At 43.8% G+C, this 16,446-nt stretch overlaps 1 protein-coding gene across 1 annotated transcript in view; it reads right to left on the bottom strand.

Annotated features, from left to right (window-relative positions):
* Positions 1–656: 656 nt before the first annotated feature.
* LOC146174677 (uncharacterized) overlaps positions 657–16,446 on the bottom strand; it is a 158,342-nt gene continuing 142,552 nt past the window's right edge. The window contains exon 3 of the transcript XR_014702350.1: positions 657–1,052. The gene's annotated coding sequence lies outside the window, so the exon portion shown is untranslated. The remainder of the gene's footprint in view (positions 1,053–16,446) is intronic.

Genomic DNA, 16,446 nt, shown 5'->3' on the forward strand with positions numbered 1-16,446 from the left:
TACACTGTTACCTTTACGGTTCGAAACCATGTGCCCAAAGAAACCTCGGATCAGTCGGCCACAGTCACTTTCATTTATTTGCTACCTGATATTGCTGTAAACATTTCATGGAAGTTAAAACGAACAATTGTGATTACCATGACGTATGGCGGACAACAGTGACAAGGCGAATGTCAACACTGCAAGCAGCTCTGCCAGACTGCCAGAGATACGTGTGCGTTTATGCCCGTGTTCCATCATAACCCTCTCTTTTCTATACACATTTCCTGCAAGAAATCTGCCAAAAGGTCAGACAGCCAGGGTCAAAATGTCTTATCGTCATCCTCTTCCGCCACTTGCTATGAAGACCAATCAACGTGGATCTGTAACTCTGAAGAAGATCGCTTTCAACTGCAGTTTAATGAATTGCTGGTGCAGAAGGTAGGTGTTTTCAGCGTTACTTGTAAAAAGCCGGAATAGAACACAACAGAGCAATTAAAAAGGCGTTCCCTACTGTTCCTAGTTTTGTATAAAGTAGGAAAACTTTGTTACCTCGAGCGACAGAAATAACCTTACCAGAAGTTGTGACTAGTATGAGGGCAGAGAATATTTAGATGGCGCAGTGAACACACCTTTAAAAACCTGAACAAGCCTTTTATTTTTTGTTCAGTGTTCAATAACAAAAAAATTCCTGCAGGAGAGTTCGTGCTCTGCTCTCCTGAAATGGTCAAGAGACAAATCGCTCACACAACAATTATTTATACTAGCGGGCTTTGAGATAGTGTATTCTTGAGCAGTGCATGGAGAATCAGAAATCGTAGCAGTGCACAATTTGATACTAACTTTCATGAATAATCTGAATATTACTGCGTCTTCTCAAATGCCTACAAGTTTAAATAAAAAACGATGTGTCTGTCGAACAAATGCACTAATTGAATTCCTCTCGCCCTCACACTCCGAAGTGCATTCCTGCATTCTTGAAAATTCGCTGGCACGACAATATTCTTCTCTGGAGTACAGCATGGATCAGCGTTCTTGGTGGATGGCCAGCTGGCAGGAGTAGCAAAACGTGCCTGCAAAACAGACGTAATTAACTGCTTCAGACCTCTGTACTGTTGCCTATCGCAGGCATTAATTATAATGTGAGCAGTACATTTTGTGGATCGCGTAATTCTATTAACGGTTCCACGCGTTTTTCTGCTTCGTCAACGGAAACGGACATAAAATCGCCTGCAAGAACTGAGCACATTGCACAAGGTGAAATAACCGTGGTCGATAAGCATTGTAACCATGCTATGCACTGCAGCACAGTGTCTCTCTCGTGTATCTGGCATATTTAAGAACAATCAGTAGATGGGGTAATGGTTAACCCTATTTTATAAAAAAAAAGTATTGATAGAACGTGCGAATGATTGCTAGTTACAATCGCTCCGAAATGTCTTCCACTGTAGTCAACTGAAAACAGATATTATTTGTATTATTTTTTATTTACTGGAACATCAAAAGCCCAGTAGGGGCGTTACATGAGTTGCGCGCTAACTGATCACTTAATTAGTTCGTAGATGAATGACTGGAAAGATTCCTGGCCCGGATGGACAAAATCTTCAATGGGCAGGTCGTTCTAATCTCCGCCAGTCTGGGCAAAAAATGATTTCAGATGCGCAGAGGTGGATGCTCGAGGTGTATAGACGGCGTTCGGGTGACTGGTACGAAGTGAGCCGCGGCGAGCAGGGGCGATAATGGAATGACTGACAGGGGAATGATAAAACTTATGGAACAGCGAGAGCCTAGCTGCTATTTTAAGATGGGATTGAAGACTGGGAAGGTTGGCTTTTGCTTTTAATGATATTAGCTGGTATGATACACGTAATAAGAATTTATACGTACCTTATGGCGCGGTTTTGAACAGACTCTAGTACTTTGGAAACGTTATTTTATTGGAGGCTTGAGATGGAGATGAGTGTTCTAGTTTAGGGCAGACAAGAGATGAATAAACAGAAAGTTTACTGCAGCCGGTGCCAGACTGAAGTTATGTTTCAAAAACAGAGAACACGGTTAGCGTCGTCGTTAACGTTCATAATGAGGGTGTTCCAAGAAATATTTGCGCGTTAGGATGATTGTTCATTATTTATATGTAGAGGCATATATGCATTAAATACTAATGCGTCGTAAGTAGTGTAGTTCGGGGTAGGGTACTGGCAGCAATGAAATTAATGAAGTGGCGACAAGAAAAGAGAAACACATAACAATGTAACGTTTTCTCGACGTCAAATTGAAGCTCAATTTTAGATTGTTTTCTCGCGTTTTAAATTTGTGTACAAAGCTTAGCAAATGCTGCTTCTGCACGCACGAAAATATGAACGATTGCGTCACCTAGATTAACACTAAAGTGGCGTTGTCCTGCTCATAACATACTTTCACAGTCGTAAGTCATTGTTTCACATGTATGATTGTAAGCACTTTTGGGGAATGATAGTGGAAGCCGGCACAATGCTGATTTCGTATGGCTGGGTGCATGACAATTAAGCGAATTGATTGCCATCGTGGAACTAAGGAAGCGGACACGAGCAAAGAATATCGGACAACAACCGAAACTAAACCAGGGGCGGTTTAGGAGGGATGGTAACAGAGCTTCCCCCCCCCCCCCCCCCCCCCCCCCCCCGTTGGCATTCTAGCGAGAAACGGTGTGCAGTAAATTTTTTTACGCAAGCTTGCCATAAGGCATAATATAGAAACTTGTGTAAATTATTTTCGGTAACGAACAGGAGCAGGCTCCCACTCTTCTCGTTGTCGGTGAGCCATTTAGATAAGTCCTCTTCCCTTGTTGTGGTTAGTCCCACTTCGCACCAAATCTATGTCCTTGATGCCCTTGTCCCTGCACAAGTCCACAGCCGGTAGCGAACATCCCCTTCTGCAGCTGGTGTGGAACACTTCGGATATGTGGTTGGTCCGATGTCTGCTTGAGATTCCGAACGGCATGTTACCGACGGGGTAAGGGCTGCCCCAGCTCTTATCCTTCTAAGGGAAACCTCCTCCAATCTCGTTAAGTTACGAGGGAGTGGGAATGTACACGGGGGAATGAGGGCACGTGTACTTTTCCTTAAAGAGGATGCTAAGATGGCAACAGCTGAGCGGGCATCATAAGGGAGCCTGGTGGGGGGCGCATTAGTGTTTGGAACTTCGTGTGTGAGGTGGTCAACTTTTCTCTGCTCAGCGTTCTCAGCATCATCTTGTGTCCAATGTATCTGGATGCGTATCTGTTTTTTTTATTGAGTGCGTAGATTTCTTGGGTTATACATAGCGTCTTTGTTACTTTCTTCAGTTGTTTTATGGCGGCTAAGGAGTCTGTATAGATGTGGGCTTCTGTTATGGAATCTATTTTTTTATGGCCTCCATAGCATCGCGGATTGCATAGAGTTCCATCACAAGCGGGTCCGGGTATTCTGAAACATATTCTTTATGTACCTTCAGTTCACTGTGTGTTGGACTGGTAGCTGCTGTTCTACCGCCATTTTCTATAATTGATGCGTCCGTATATGCAATGCAGGCACCTGGAAGTGCATCAACCAGAGGTCGAGATGCCAGCTTTTCTTTGCGACGAAGCCGAGTGGTCTTGTTTGTCGTAATAGTCATGAATTCCCACGGAGAAGGGTCAGCCATTGGTGTTGTTTGAACTGCCACTTTGTTGTACAAGGATGCTATGGGCATAACGTACTTTCGCTTCATATACCTTTTTGCTCTCGTTGTTCAATTAATTGTGTCAAGGTATTTATCTGTGCAGACTCTTGGAGAATAGGGATAGGGGTAAGTTTTGGTGAGGCCGTGATAGTGCACATTGCGTTTCTATTTATTGTTTACAATTTCGCCCACTGCCGCCTCGCGAGTCTTTGGAATTGGGCCTGGTATAGTATCCTCGGCTGTAACACCGATTGTACAAGACGTCTTGCCATGTCCGCTCGAGCTCCTCCTCCCCTAGACGAAATGTGTTTTATCAAGTGTAAGGAAGTCGCAGCTACGTTTTTCACCTTATGAAGCCATTGTGTTCCTTTGCCGGATTTGTGAATTTCTAGGCCAAGAACTTTCAACTTGTCCACCTCTTCCAATGCCTGATTTCCAATCTTTAGGGAGACTCTGTGCGTTGCCAATTGTTTTCTTCCATTCTTGTTTGCAGCATGAATGTAACTGGACTTTTGAGATGACAATTCCAGACCTGCATATTGGACGTACTCAGCTATGGTATTTAAAGCCTCTTGCAGATACCGATTCTGTCTCTCAAGTTGTTTATGAACAGACCAAATTGTGACATCATCTGCGTATATCATGAACCGCACTTCTGGCATTTCAGCTAATTTCCACGGCAATGGGTTCAGTGCGATATTAAATAGCAAAGGGGCTAACACTGACCCTTGTGGCACGCCTCTGTTCGAGGTGTAATTGCCCATTTGTTTTTTGTTTATCCGGATAGAAAACGTCCTGTCCTTAAACAGATTATGTACTGCTTTTATGACCTTGCAAGGGAATGCCCATACATTCCATGTTGCTAAGAATCTTGGCATGTAACACGTTGTCGTATGCCTTCGCCACGTCGGTAGCCACTACAGTGCCCACTAGGTGGCTATAAGGCGGCATGTGTATAACCTCTTCAGCGAGCATAGCCAGTCCATTTTCTGTTCCAAGGTCTGTTCGGAACCCAATTTTTCGAGCATGGTATTTTTTATTACTTTCCAACCACCATGACAGGCGGGTGGCTATCATATTTTCATAGATCTTGAAAATTGTGGGTGTTAGCGAGATAGGCCGCAAAGATTCTAGGCTTGTTGGAGGTTTCCCAGCCTTTGGTATTGGGACCACCACCGAGTGTTTCCAGCTGAGTGGAATGTCTCCTCCTTGCAATACCTCATTTACCACATCCAACAAGCTGTCAACTGCGACTCCTTCTAAATTCTTGAAGACTTCATAAGGAATATCGCCATGTCCAGGCGCAGTTTTAACATTCGCTTCTTCTATCGCAGCCAATAACATCAATTTTGTAAATGGTGATGTTATTCCTGTTTTATCAACTGCATCCACTGTCGGTGAAGGCGCCGGATAATATGCACGGTTCAGGAAGAAAAGGGCAACAGCCCGATCTGCAAACTCGTCTGGTGTAAGCTGCAATGCGAGTCTGATACTTTCCGCATGATCTTTAACCTGCCGCCTCTTTTCCATGCCATAGAAAGTCCTCCAGAGGGCTTTGTTGGTCGTTCCTGAGCCGGAACGACTGCACCATTCATCCCATCTCCTATGAGCCAGCTGTTTTTCATATACGCAGTGGAATTCATTCTTATCCGGTATGTATCATCTGGGAAGTTCTATTCCGATCGTCCTGGTAACTGGTCGGATGCTCATAATCGATTGTCTGAGCAGCGTGAGGTTACGACGATGACCGAGAAAAAGAGAGAGAGAGCAAACTTTTCTTAAAGGTATCAATTTGCAGTGTAGCTGGTAAAGGCAGCCCCTCATTGCTCGAGCTTCTGGTTTGGCACAATTTACTTTTTTAATAGGGTGGTCTTGGCACTCGCTACACTTGTGGGGTCGCCCCGCACCAAGGAAAGTAACTTGGGTATTCTGATGGAATAATTTTGTTTACTATGTGAAGATTAGGAAACGGGAAGAATATGATGACAGCCTAGAAAAATGTAGGCTAGAAAGAAGAAATTTTTCTTCGCCGAGAAGAACAAAAAAACGCTTGACGCAAATACGCGGAAGAAGATAGGAAGACAAAAATAAAAATTATAAGCGAATTCTTCTCAGCGAAGAATTTGCTATTATTCAATGCAATTTAAAGACCAGCGGAAGAGGACGCATTTAGAGGAAATAAATGTGCACGAAAGACATTGGAACAGAATTTTAGTTGTTTACACTTGGAAAACTGAGCAAGCAGCATTTGCGTATGAGCTACACAAGTCACCAAGACAAAAGCAACAAAGCAATTACACTTATTCAGAGGCAAAAATAAATGTAACGCTTCTTGAAGTCTTGCATTGGTCAGGCCTTATTTGAAATCTTATTTGCACGAGGCACTTCTTCGCCTCCCAGTGTGTCACTCCAGTAGCCGCCATGCATGCAATTCGGGCGTGTTGTGCGCTCTCCATTCTCAAGCTGACAGAAAATTCTTGGTGCTGGCTGCAACCTACTTGTGCGTCGTGATATAATTCTTGGCCAAATTTTTTTTATTCACAGGTGTGCATGATGCTTGGAGCGTAGTTAGGAAGTCAGCATGAACGCTGGCTTGAAAACTACAATGTGATTATCCCCACTAAAAGCGAAGACACTTTTATGACCCGTCTCCAGCTAGCCCAGTTCTTCGACATCTGGGATCAGCCTGCTATGCTTGTAATTTACCACCATCGGCTCTAGACTGTTCGTAGATGTATACCGTTTCCTTTCGTCCGAATCGAAGACATCTTTGTACCACTAGACCACCTCTCTCCTTCTCTTTCATTACATTTCTCTCCTAATTTTTTTCCCACAGTTCGCAGCTCCGTACTGCACATAATTTCAAGTGCGTCTGTGCTCCTTCATGTGTGCGCGAGGCCTTTGTGCAATGCCTGTCTATAGATAGATACCGAGCCAATACATTTCTCGGGGCGCTGCCTGATATCAGCCCTTCTGTCCCGAAGGGGGCAGAGATATATTTTTCGTCGCATCCAATGCATTGCCATTTAGCAAGAATAAATTTCTCTAACAGAGATCACTTTACGAAATCCGAATGTTCTGATCCTTCTTTACTATGGTGATTATATTATTTTTCTAATCTTGAGGCATGATGCGAGAGTTGTGCTCCACAGAAATAAGAAATTCGTTGGAGAAAGATCGAGAAGTATATCACTGTGTTTTAAGACAATATGTTGTTACTTATTTACCCGGCGGCGAAGGTAACTTGAAATTAAGTCATTAATTTACGCGTCTGATATCTGTTCAGTCAAATATTGCCGGATGCACGCGATGATTTCAGTGTGCCCTTCTATATGCATAAAAAGTCATTTGGGACTAGTGTTGATGAGAATGACTGATCGATTTCTGGAAAGCTGCGGTAGTTGATGAGTAGTGGTCTGTGCACTACAGGACGGAACACGCTGCAGATTTTTCTAAAGCAGTTCTTGTTTAAACGTTAATCGGGAACCTGCTCATAGCCGTAGCGAGTTGCTTTCAGGGAGCTTCAAATTGGACTGCATAAAGATTAACGAAATTCCTAAATGTGGATTTTATTTCTAATAAGGAACTAATTGCTTATTAGCGTTCCCCCAAGCGCTGCCATAGACATGAGAAGGTTACAATGATAATGTGCAAACGATGGCAACGCCTGCAGCCCGAATTGGGTCAGATAAGAAGTCCCTATATGAACTTGATATTAAAATTATATGGTTGCAATGTCTTCTCCTGGTCTCCTTTCCAGGAATGACCTTCGATATGGCCTTCAGTTCGAAAGGGACAGCCCTCACAGCTCATCACGTCTGTACGACTAGTAAAGCACACCCAACCTTATTTCATAAGTGGGTACATATCCTGCCACTTCTCATTCGCCACAACACGAAGCGTTTCTACTCGCTAATGAAGTAGTGGCATCCGAGTCGGATCACTTTACCCTTTTCCGCTAAGCTCAGTAGCCTACCAGGAGGAAACCCAGACACGCAGTTCTAAAAAAAAATACCTCGGTTATTAAGAAAAATGCACACACGAAGCTAAAAGGCCGAAATGGACCCGAGTGCGAAGGCGTGGTGCCCTCAGCCCCTAGTAGAGGTCAGGCCCGTGTGACCCATGGTCGGATAAAGCCGTCAGAGGAAGCCCTGTAGGTCACGACCCCCGGCGGCCGCCGTGGGAGAAGTGTCGGGAGGGCGCGGCGGCTCCTTTCAAGTGGCCGCCGGTCGTGTGGCACCCAAATTACGGCCGGGCCGCCAGCTTCTGCACAGCTTGCCGATCCTCGGACAAGTCCCAGGGAACTTGCAGGGGTCCGTATTCAGGCTTCTCCCTAATTGCGCTTCGGCGCCCGGACGAACCTCGTATATAGAGATGGGAAGTGAGAAGCGTAATTGAGCCGAGTGCGTCCATTCATCTATCTATATCCGGGCATGGGATTTGGGTCCTCGCAGAAATCCGGAACTGGCGAGTGCGAAGGCGAGGTAGGGAACCAAAGAATCGTGAGCCGCTTGGCGTACAAGCGTGAGTATCAGGAGAAAGCGTTATCCGCCTTTCTCATTGGAGCACTAGTGATCATCAGTAGTGAATTTTTGCTGTGAGCGTAGTTGTCGCCTTGTGTTTCGTGCAGCCAGATTGTGTCCAGAGCAAAAAGCATCGAAGAAATTTGCACCTCCATACATGAAAAAATGTGCACCACCTGCGAGCGGCTTTACTTCAGCGCCGTAAAGATATGCTTCTTATATTTAGAACCAAAATTTCCTTAATTAAAGAAATGTGATCACGATTGTCCAAAACAAGTCTACTACAGCACAAAACCGCTTAGCAGTGGCACCCAAATAAACCTATTTTATTGATCGTTGCACAGAACGGGAACGACTGAAACAAACAAGACACAAACGCTTTGTCGTGTTTGCTTGTTGTTTACTTGTTTTTCCTTTAACCTATCCGATGGTTTGCATTCATAGCTAACTGGTGAAGCTCACCGCTTTTCTCACCCATTCCTGTGTAATCTGCGGTCATCCCATCCCTGCCAGTAACTAATTTTTTCTCCCCGCTGCAGTGTTTTTAATTTACGCCCTTGTTATTCAGAGAAACCCAAAGGGCAGAGCAGAACATATGCCTTTCCCTTTTTTTCCAAATCAATATGCATTATGAATGCAAAACATTTCTAAGTAGCTCAAGTTTCGGGCTTCAATAGAATTCACTTGACCCTTCGCCATTCCTTGCACCTTTTGCTCTTCTTTCGCAATTTCGGAGTCTGCTGAAGGAAAGGAGTCTCGAAGAAGGAAATAGCAACTGCTTCATATCAAATAGGTAACGAGCACTGTGAAAATTTCGAAGACACCGCAAGAGATCGCAAGGTCAAAGGTAAAATCTGTCTTAAAGAGGAACAAGCAGCTGCACTGTGAAATATATGAAGCGCACATTTCGAAGGTTCTGAACTACACCGCTAAATAAAAAAAGCAACCAAGAAGGCAGGTGTCCCAGTCTCTTCCACGTGCCTTCTTTGTTTCTTTTCTCTTGTGCGTCTTCAAACCTATTCTTAAGCTAAGTGTTATAGCATGCATCTCTACGGCCTTAAAGACTCATTTTCTAAATGGACTCAGTGACACTATATTTTAGTGATTTTCTAAATGGAATCAGTGACACTCTGTATTTTTAGTATGCTAAATTGTGAGATATCAGAGTAGTATTGTTCAGAACGCAGATGTGTGACTAATAAGACAGGCTGAACGTCCAGTCACAGGTGCGTTAAGTGACGAGAGGTAGAACGCAGCAGCTCGGTCGTCGTGAAATGGAAAAACTTAACCATACATCAACGGCCACTTTTCTTCTGGAAAAGCTACATTGGTTGTGGCAGTGACAAGATAAGAGAGCCCCTCTCAGGTACAGTTAAAATACCGCACTCTACACAAGTGGTTCTTACAGGTAACGTTGTGCCGATGGTGTACAAGCAATTGGAGATGATGCTCTTCTTTCTGGTGAATCAATGTGTAAGCATACCATGGGTGAGGAATGGCAAGCATGACGATTCGAGGACGTTTGTTACAAGCAACCATACTACTTTAAATGTGTCTTCTTTTCAAGGCAATCACCAAAATTCAGTTTACAGCAAAAGATTAACAAGTGCGCAGGAAACCGTAGCTTTAGCAGTACATTGCTAATCAAGGGTGTTTTGGAGAGACGTGTGTCGGACAGTGAACGCAGATGAGCTGGTGAAGATGAAGGAAGTGAGAACGATTGAGGCTACTAGAATGTATACGCATCTTATCAGAATGAAACGGTAGTTCGTGGAATAACGTGTGCCTTTTAAGGTTGTCTTCAGAATCTCTTCTCTTAAAGAGCTAATAACCACACAATACTAACACACTCTACGCTTGAATTCAGATTTGGAGGCCGGACTCTAAAAACAAGTAGTTCCCTTTCGAGTCATCGCGACGTGTTTAGGCGCTGTGAGAAGAAAAAAAAGAAGAGTTACAGGTTGAAGAGACCGTTTGTACTTGTAGAGGCAGAAATCTAGAAATTCTTGTAAGGATGCCATGGTTCGTGGACCGCTATTTTATTCGGTTGAACTTTTCTGAGGACGCATTTCGACTAGTCACGAGGTACTAGCAAACTTATACGTCTATAGGCTTCTAATAAGATGAGGTAAAATGGTATCCTGTGCTATGTTTGCTTGTATTTCTTCGTCCTCATTTTTATTTTTTGCGCTGTTCTTTCTCACTTAGCCACGAACCAACTAACTAAGGCAAACGTGTTGATACAATGTCCAGCACGGCAGTTCAGTGCTTGTGTTTATTATACTATGTATACTGCGGCGTAAAGCGAGCTTATCATATCAGATGGCCGCTTGACAACGCACAGTTATTGTCCTACCTTGCTTCACCGACGGTTCCTATCCACAGCTCCACTGTGCCGTCGACTGATTTCCCTGGCAACTGGAACATCGAGCAAATAAAGGTCCCGTCCCCGTACGCTTTTTGAACGCTGCTGTCCGTGAAACATGACCACACCAAAAGGTCCCTAGAGCTCTTCAATTGGCTAGGAGGTGTGTAGCGAGTACAAGATTCGCCTGGTAGAAGGCGAAGTCGAGCCATTTGCCGTAACGACATCCCGCAGAATACGGTTCTTCACACAACTGCAGTCGTGAGGCAGAACTGCCGTGTCTTCATGCTGATGGTGTCATTAGGCAAGTAAACAGTCTTATGAAATTCTGCGTGTCAACTGCGTGAAATAACTGGCAATAGGCTTACGCCTCTGCTTATATTTGGATAAACAAAGCTAGCTTTAGACCCATAGACCCATAGAAAAGGGTATCGTGTGCAACTCATTAATACAGCACTACTCCCACTCCAAACAAGGCGGTTAACAACTTTTGCGAAAGTCCGCGGAATTATTTCCAACAGAGGCAAAAAAAAATTAATACTAAAGACGGATGGAAACCCATTGGCCCGTATAGGTAAGGTACATCCTATCTGAGATCTTAATCTTCGGAGGTTTAGCTCTTCTGTCGAAACGGCCGGTGTTTCACTTTTTTCTCCTCTTGCTTTCCACTCCATCAGCCACCCACGCAGTCCCAGAGCTGTTTCTGAAAGCACTTCCGCCTGGAAGAACGCGTCGGGCCTCGCGCCACTCAAGACGGGCCGAGTAAACAACAGGGCGTCGCGCGCTGCTTTGGGAAGCAGGGCGCACACCAGATGAGAGGAGAGCACAATGGACAGTCCAAACAACCTGCTTAATGCTGCACTGGGTCATGGCCAACCCGCCCGCTTTGGGCGCCCTGGTCAAGGTCAAGATGACCGCCTCTTCAGTGCTTTAGCCCCTCGCACTTCCTGGGCCCCTCTCGCCACCAGAGCGCATTGTGTGCACGGCGGACGGCTCCTGCCGAAGGCGGGAGTTAAACTTCAGAAAGAAGCTATTGAAGCCCCACCGAGTGCCAGTTTTTTTCACTTTATATTTATGACTGTCTTTTACTGTTGTAGGGAGAGCGCCATGTGTGCCTTTCAGGAAGTTGTGCTGACTTCTTCCGCGTCCACTTCCGTCCACCTCTCTCAAGGAGCACGCCAGGAGATCAAAGGGAAAGCACGGCTATATAGCAAAAGTGAAGAAAAAAAAAATAAAAACTTGAGTGCGGACTAATTTTTACCCTCTCTGTGGTGTTTTTTTTTTTCTTTCGGGGAAAGACAGGAGCAGCCCCGGCCTGAAATTTGCGAGATGTCCTATCTCACGCTTGTTTTATATGATAAAGACGTTTAGGAATGTTTAAGGTTAAAATTTCTAAAATAATGGTCCAAGACACATTCGCCATGTTCAGGAAAGTAACTAATCCGAAATCACTAATGGACTTCCCTGCACAGCACAGTATCTTGTAATTAAACAGCAGAGAATACTGGTCTTTATGCCCTACTGAAAAAAAGAAGGAAGAAGATAATTACCCTTACTTTGTAAAAACTGCTGGAGCACGTACTCAATAAGCTGTAGAGAAAAATTCAGAAGTGTCAGGAATGGTTACATATGCACAACGAAGCTTCCTATTAGGGGTCTCAATATCACTATAACTCTGTCATCCTCTGAAGAGGAACTTGCCAAAGTGCTTGATGGCTTGTGTTAGGAAAACATTGTTTTGAGGCGAAGGCGTTAAAAATGGTGACCAGCATTTGGCAACAAGATATATATAACGTGATGTCCTTGCGCAATGTTTATGGTGGTGTTGCACCATTTCGCTTTCTGTATTTAGCAGCCCTTTGCTAGTGGAGTTGGAGACTAGTTTGGTCTGGAATCAAGGATTTATGTATGTAAAGTATGTACAGTCTTTGGCAGAACATTACAACCCCAGAGGTGTGCATACCGATAAGCTGTGTAGTTGCACTCCTTTTGCATTCACGACAGGTATTTCCATTGGAGAGGGTAGGACAAGATACCTTCTACCTTCAGGAGATTCGGAGCGCCTGGAAATGATTACGAACCACACTGTGTGGCTCAGAAGCAAAACTATTGTGCTCTATTAACTTTACACAGAGACTGTACCTCGCGTTAATTCTACGTGTAGGTGTCCACCGAGGATGAAGAGTGCACCTCTTTTTCCCCAAAAACTCAAAACCTTTCCTAGCTGTGCGAGTCATTCAGTGCTAAGCCGTCAAACGAAACCATGCAAAACAGCGATTCCGCACGTCTTTATCGGTGAAGGAAGGGTTGAAACACTGGTATTTTTTTCACGGTACTCCAAAGATTTAATAACAAATACAACATTATTAGAAATAATTGAACATTTAATTTCAGATGCTTCATTGAGTTAAAAACTATTTCAAGTAATTAGGAAACGTTTCCTTGATTCTGCAGCTTTTTTTGCATTTTATATGCATATGCCTTTTAATTTCAAGTCAGTATTCATTAAAGGGCCCTTGAAGCGCCATTTACGGCCGTATTTTGATGCTACATGTGTTTAGAGGTGGTCTTAGTGAGCATCGAGGTCACATTCAAAAAGCTCTGCGTGTTAGCTGTAATTTACAAATAATTTTGGAAAATTGCCGCTCGCAGCTGATTTGGGCGACTCACCACCGTGCGTTTTCAGCCGCCCAGCCCATGCGACGTCATTGGGGTTAGCGTTATCATTGGCCATGGCCATATGACGTCACGTGTAATTTTTGCAATTATAGATTTTAAAATTAGCACTATTCTTCCTGAAAGTAGTATTTTATTCGTTAGTTAGTATTGTACATTAAAGAAAGGTAAGAATTCTGCGCGCATCTTGATAGAAGCGGAACACTTCCGGCCAAGAGAGATCCGTCTGCTCGCAAAAGCACGTGTTGCCCGGTTGTCAGTCTTGAAATCTCGCGATCCCGACTGCTGCTGCTTTTTTTCTGGTCTGCAATGGACCACCATTGCTGTGTAGTTGGCTGTAAAGCCGAGGACAGGAAAGATGTTATAATGCGACATCGTGTCCCTACAAAGCAAGGTGTCACGCGGGAAAGCTGGCTCCAACGCGTCGGGCTGTCATCGTCGGACAATTGCGCCAGGAGCTCAGAGTTTGTGGCCGCCACTTTTCCCGTGACGCATACCAGTATAATCCCAGTTTGGCGCAGCAATCTGGCATCAACGTGAGACGTCAACGCCTCAAGTCCGACGCTTTGCCGACGCAGTTTCTCCCTGGAATGGTAAGTTTTCTGGGTTGCGAGTTATTGTGGAAACACGCGTAGCATAGCTCGGAGTCTCGCATGGAAGTGCATGAAGCCTAGCGCAAGTTTTGCAGGCGCAGATTCCTTGCGCGCAAACCGCTCTTGCTAGAGGACCACAACAAGTTAAGGCGCTGAAAATGTATGAAAGGGAGCTCTCGCCCTGCGGCGCGCGGATAAGGAAAAAAAAAGAAAGAAAAAGATAAGGCGACCTGCGCACATGAAACCATGAATTAACAAACACTAACGTGTACGCGATCACAACAATCGCAGTATAATTTGCCTGGGTGGTGCAGTGGGTTAGGGTGGTCGACTGCTGTGCCCAAGGGCCGCTTTTAAACGGAAGCGCAAGCAAGGTGCCCGCGTACCGGTGCGGACAAAAGTAAACGGAGCACGCTTTTTCTTCATTTTTCACTCGGTGCATATTTGAAACTGGTAGTCGTGGTATGCGTGGACCGGTAGCAGACGCAAGTGCCCTTTCACGGACAAATATTTCCTGATCTCCAGTGAGGAAGGCGTTATTTAATTTGACTGAAAAAGCCTAGCTGCTCCGTTTACTTACGTCCGCACCTGTACATGTGCTGTGCGATGTCACTCAGTGCTGTGCGGCGCCTCGTTTGAGTCGAATTTGGGGCGTTGAACCCCATAAACCAAGCCTGACTTGTAATAAAAAAATACCAGCCCACTAATAACAATACAGACCAACTGCATCCCCCCCCCACCTCCCACCCCCCATCCACCTAAAGATATGCTTATTTTACAGCGCGTTTAGTCTACTCTTGATCTTTGCCTTTTAACACCTGTATATGCATGTCTTTCTCATTCATGAAGCGGAAAATTGAAGGGGAAATTGGCTCGTTATGATACAATTAATGAAAGGAGCCAACAGTCGAGTCTAAGGTAAATGTAGGTTTTTTTTAAAATACTTTTGTGGTTGATATTGATCAGAATTAGTCATGTAACGATTTTAGGCAGAAAGATCATTAAATAGCAAGTGGAAGGAAAAATAACATGTGGTATATAGATAAAAAAAGAAGAAGGTATCCCCTATGACCTTGCACTTGCAGACTGTTGTCTCCTTTCATTCTCATTCATGTGCAGAATAATAAAACTGCCATTAAAACAATGTTAATTACGCACAAATTTCCTTTCTTTTCCTAGCATGGCAAACCATCATCGCCAGGAAGCCCGAAAGACCTCAGCACTACACAGGTTTCCTCTGGACAGGTTATTACTGTTATCATGGTATTAATAACAATGTATATATACTTTTATATTTATATTTATGTATATTTAAGCCACATATATAACTTTGGAATATGTTGCACACATATATGATGGCTCTATTGCTTTGCTAGAAGCTATATAAACTAGCACAACTGTTGCTATGTCATTATGCTTTCATGCAGTTAGTTACGTGTTCAACCATTGCTTCAGGCACCTACTGGAGGTGATCCAAATACCACAGCTCTTCCTGTAGAGGTGAGAATATTTTGGATAGTTCATTTTGTCCAGTGGATGATGCAAGTCTTTTTACATACGTACATGCTTAATTTTCAACTGTACTGAACAGCTTTGTATTATATTGCATATGATGGCTCTATTGCCCGAGTAAGTAAGCTATGCAAATTAGTGCAAATGTTATGTCTGCTTCCATGCACAAGCTCGATCATCGCTTGAGGCACACTCTGGAAGCAATTAAAATGTAGCTCTTTCTGTATAGATGAGATTATTTTGGAGTTCAAATAGTTAATTTTGTTTAGTGGATGATGCAAGGCTTTGGTGTGCACTGGCGCACCAAAAAAAGAAACTCGGAGCACATATATTAACTGGATTAACATGGGAGACCCGACGTTCAAAAATAATGAGCTGCTGGATTGGTTCATGGAACAGTGTATTAGTCGACTGTCCTGCACTGTGTCTTTTGTTTGTGCTGCTAACATGCCTCCAAATTTTTCAGGGCTCTTGAAACTCCACAAACTACAGCTTGTCTGTTCAAATTTTTTAGTCATATCAGTTCTCCACTTTCAGAATATTTGTGTATGTGTAGCAAGTTGACAATGTTTGCATTTTGTTACGGGCAGTTCACTCTATGCAGCACCTGAAAATGATTTTAATTTTTTTAATTTTGATTTTAATGATTAAATGATTTTAATGAAGTTTAATTTTGCACAAATATTTGAACAAGTCACTAAGATGCATAAGGATATTTGATTCTGTTGTTAAAAAAAAAAAATATAAGTTGCGTAGCCCTAAAGTGTACCTAATTTGCCATGGCATTTTTCTGTTCCCTGTTGATAGAATGAAAAAAAAATGCATACCTACTATAAACTTTGACAGCAGCTTTATTTAGCACATTTTACAGCCAAGACATTCCGAGATGAACATCCACGGCTGCTACGTATTAGTTCATAATATTAACAATCACATGGCACCAATCGCTGACATCACTGCACTTCTTTTTCAGCGACCATCAGGATGAAACGGCCCAGTCAGCGATTGAGGAACCCCTCTACAAAGAGCGAAAATTCCTTGTGTTCGAGGGTTGCCTGCGGCAGCTTCTTGAGACCTGAACAATGTGCGGGCAAACAAGAACCCTTTACTTTAGCATAGC

The sequence above is a fragment of the Amblyomma maculatum genome, chromosome 11, assembly GCF_055883805.1.
Source record: "Amblyomma maculatum isolate TAMU_Amacu chromosome 11, ASM5588380v1, whole genome shotgun sequence".
Taxonomy (NCBI): Eukaryota; Metazoa; Arthropoda; class Arachnida; order Ixodida; family Ixodidae; genus Amblyomma; species Amblyomma maculatum.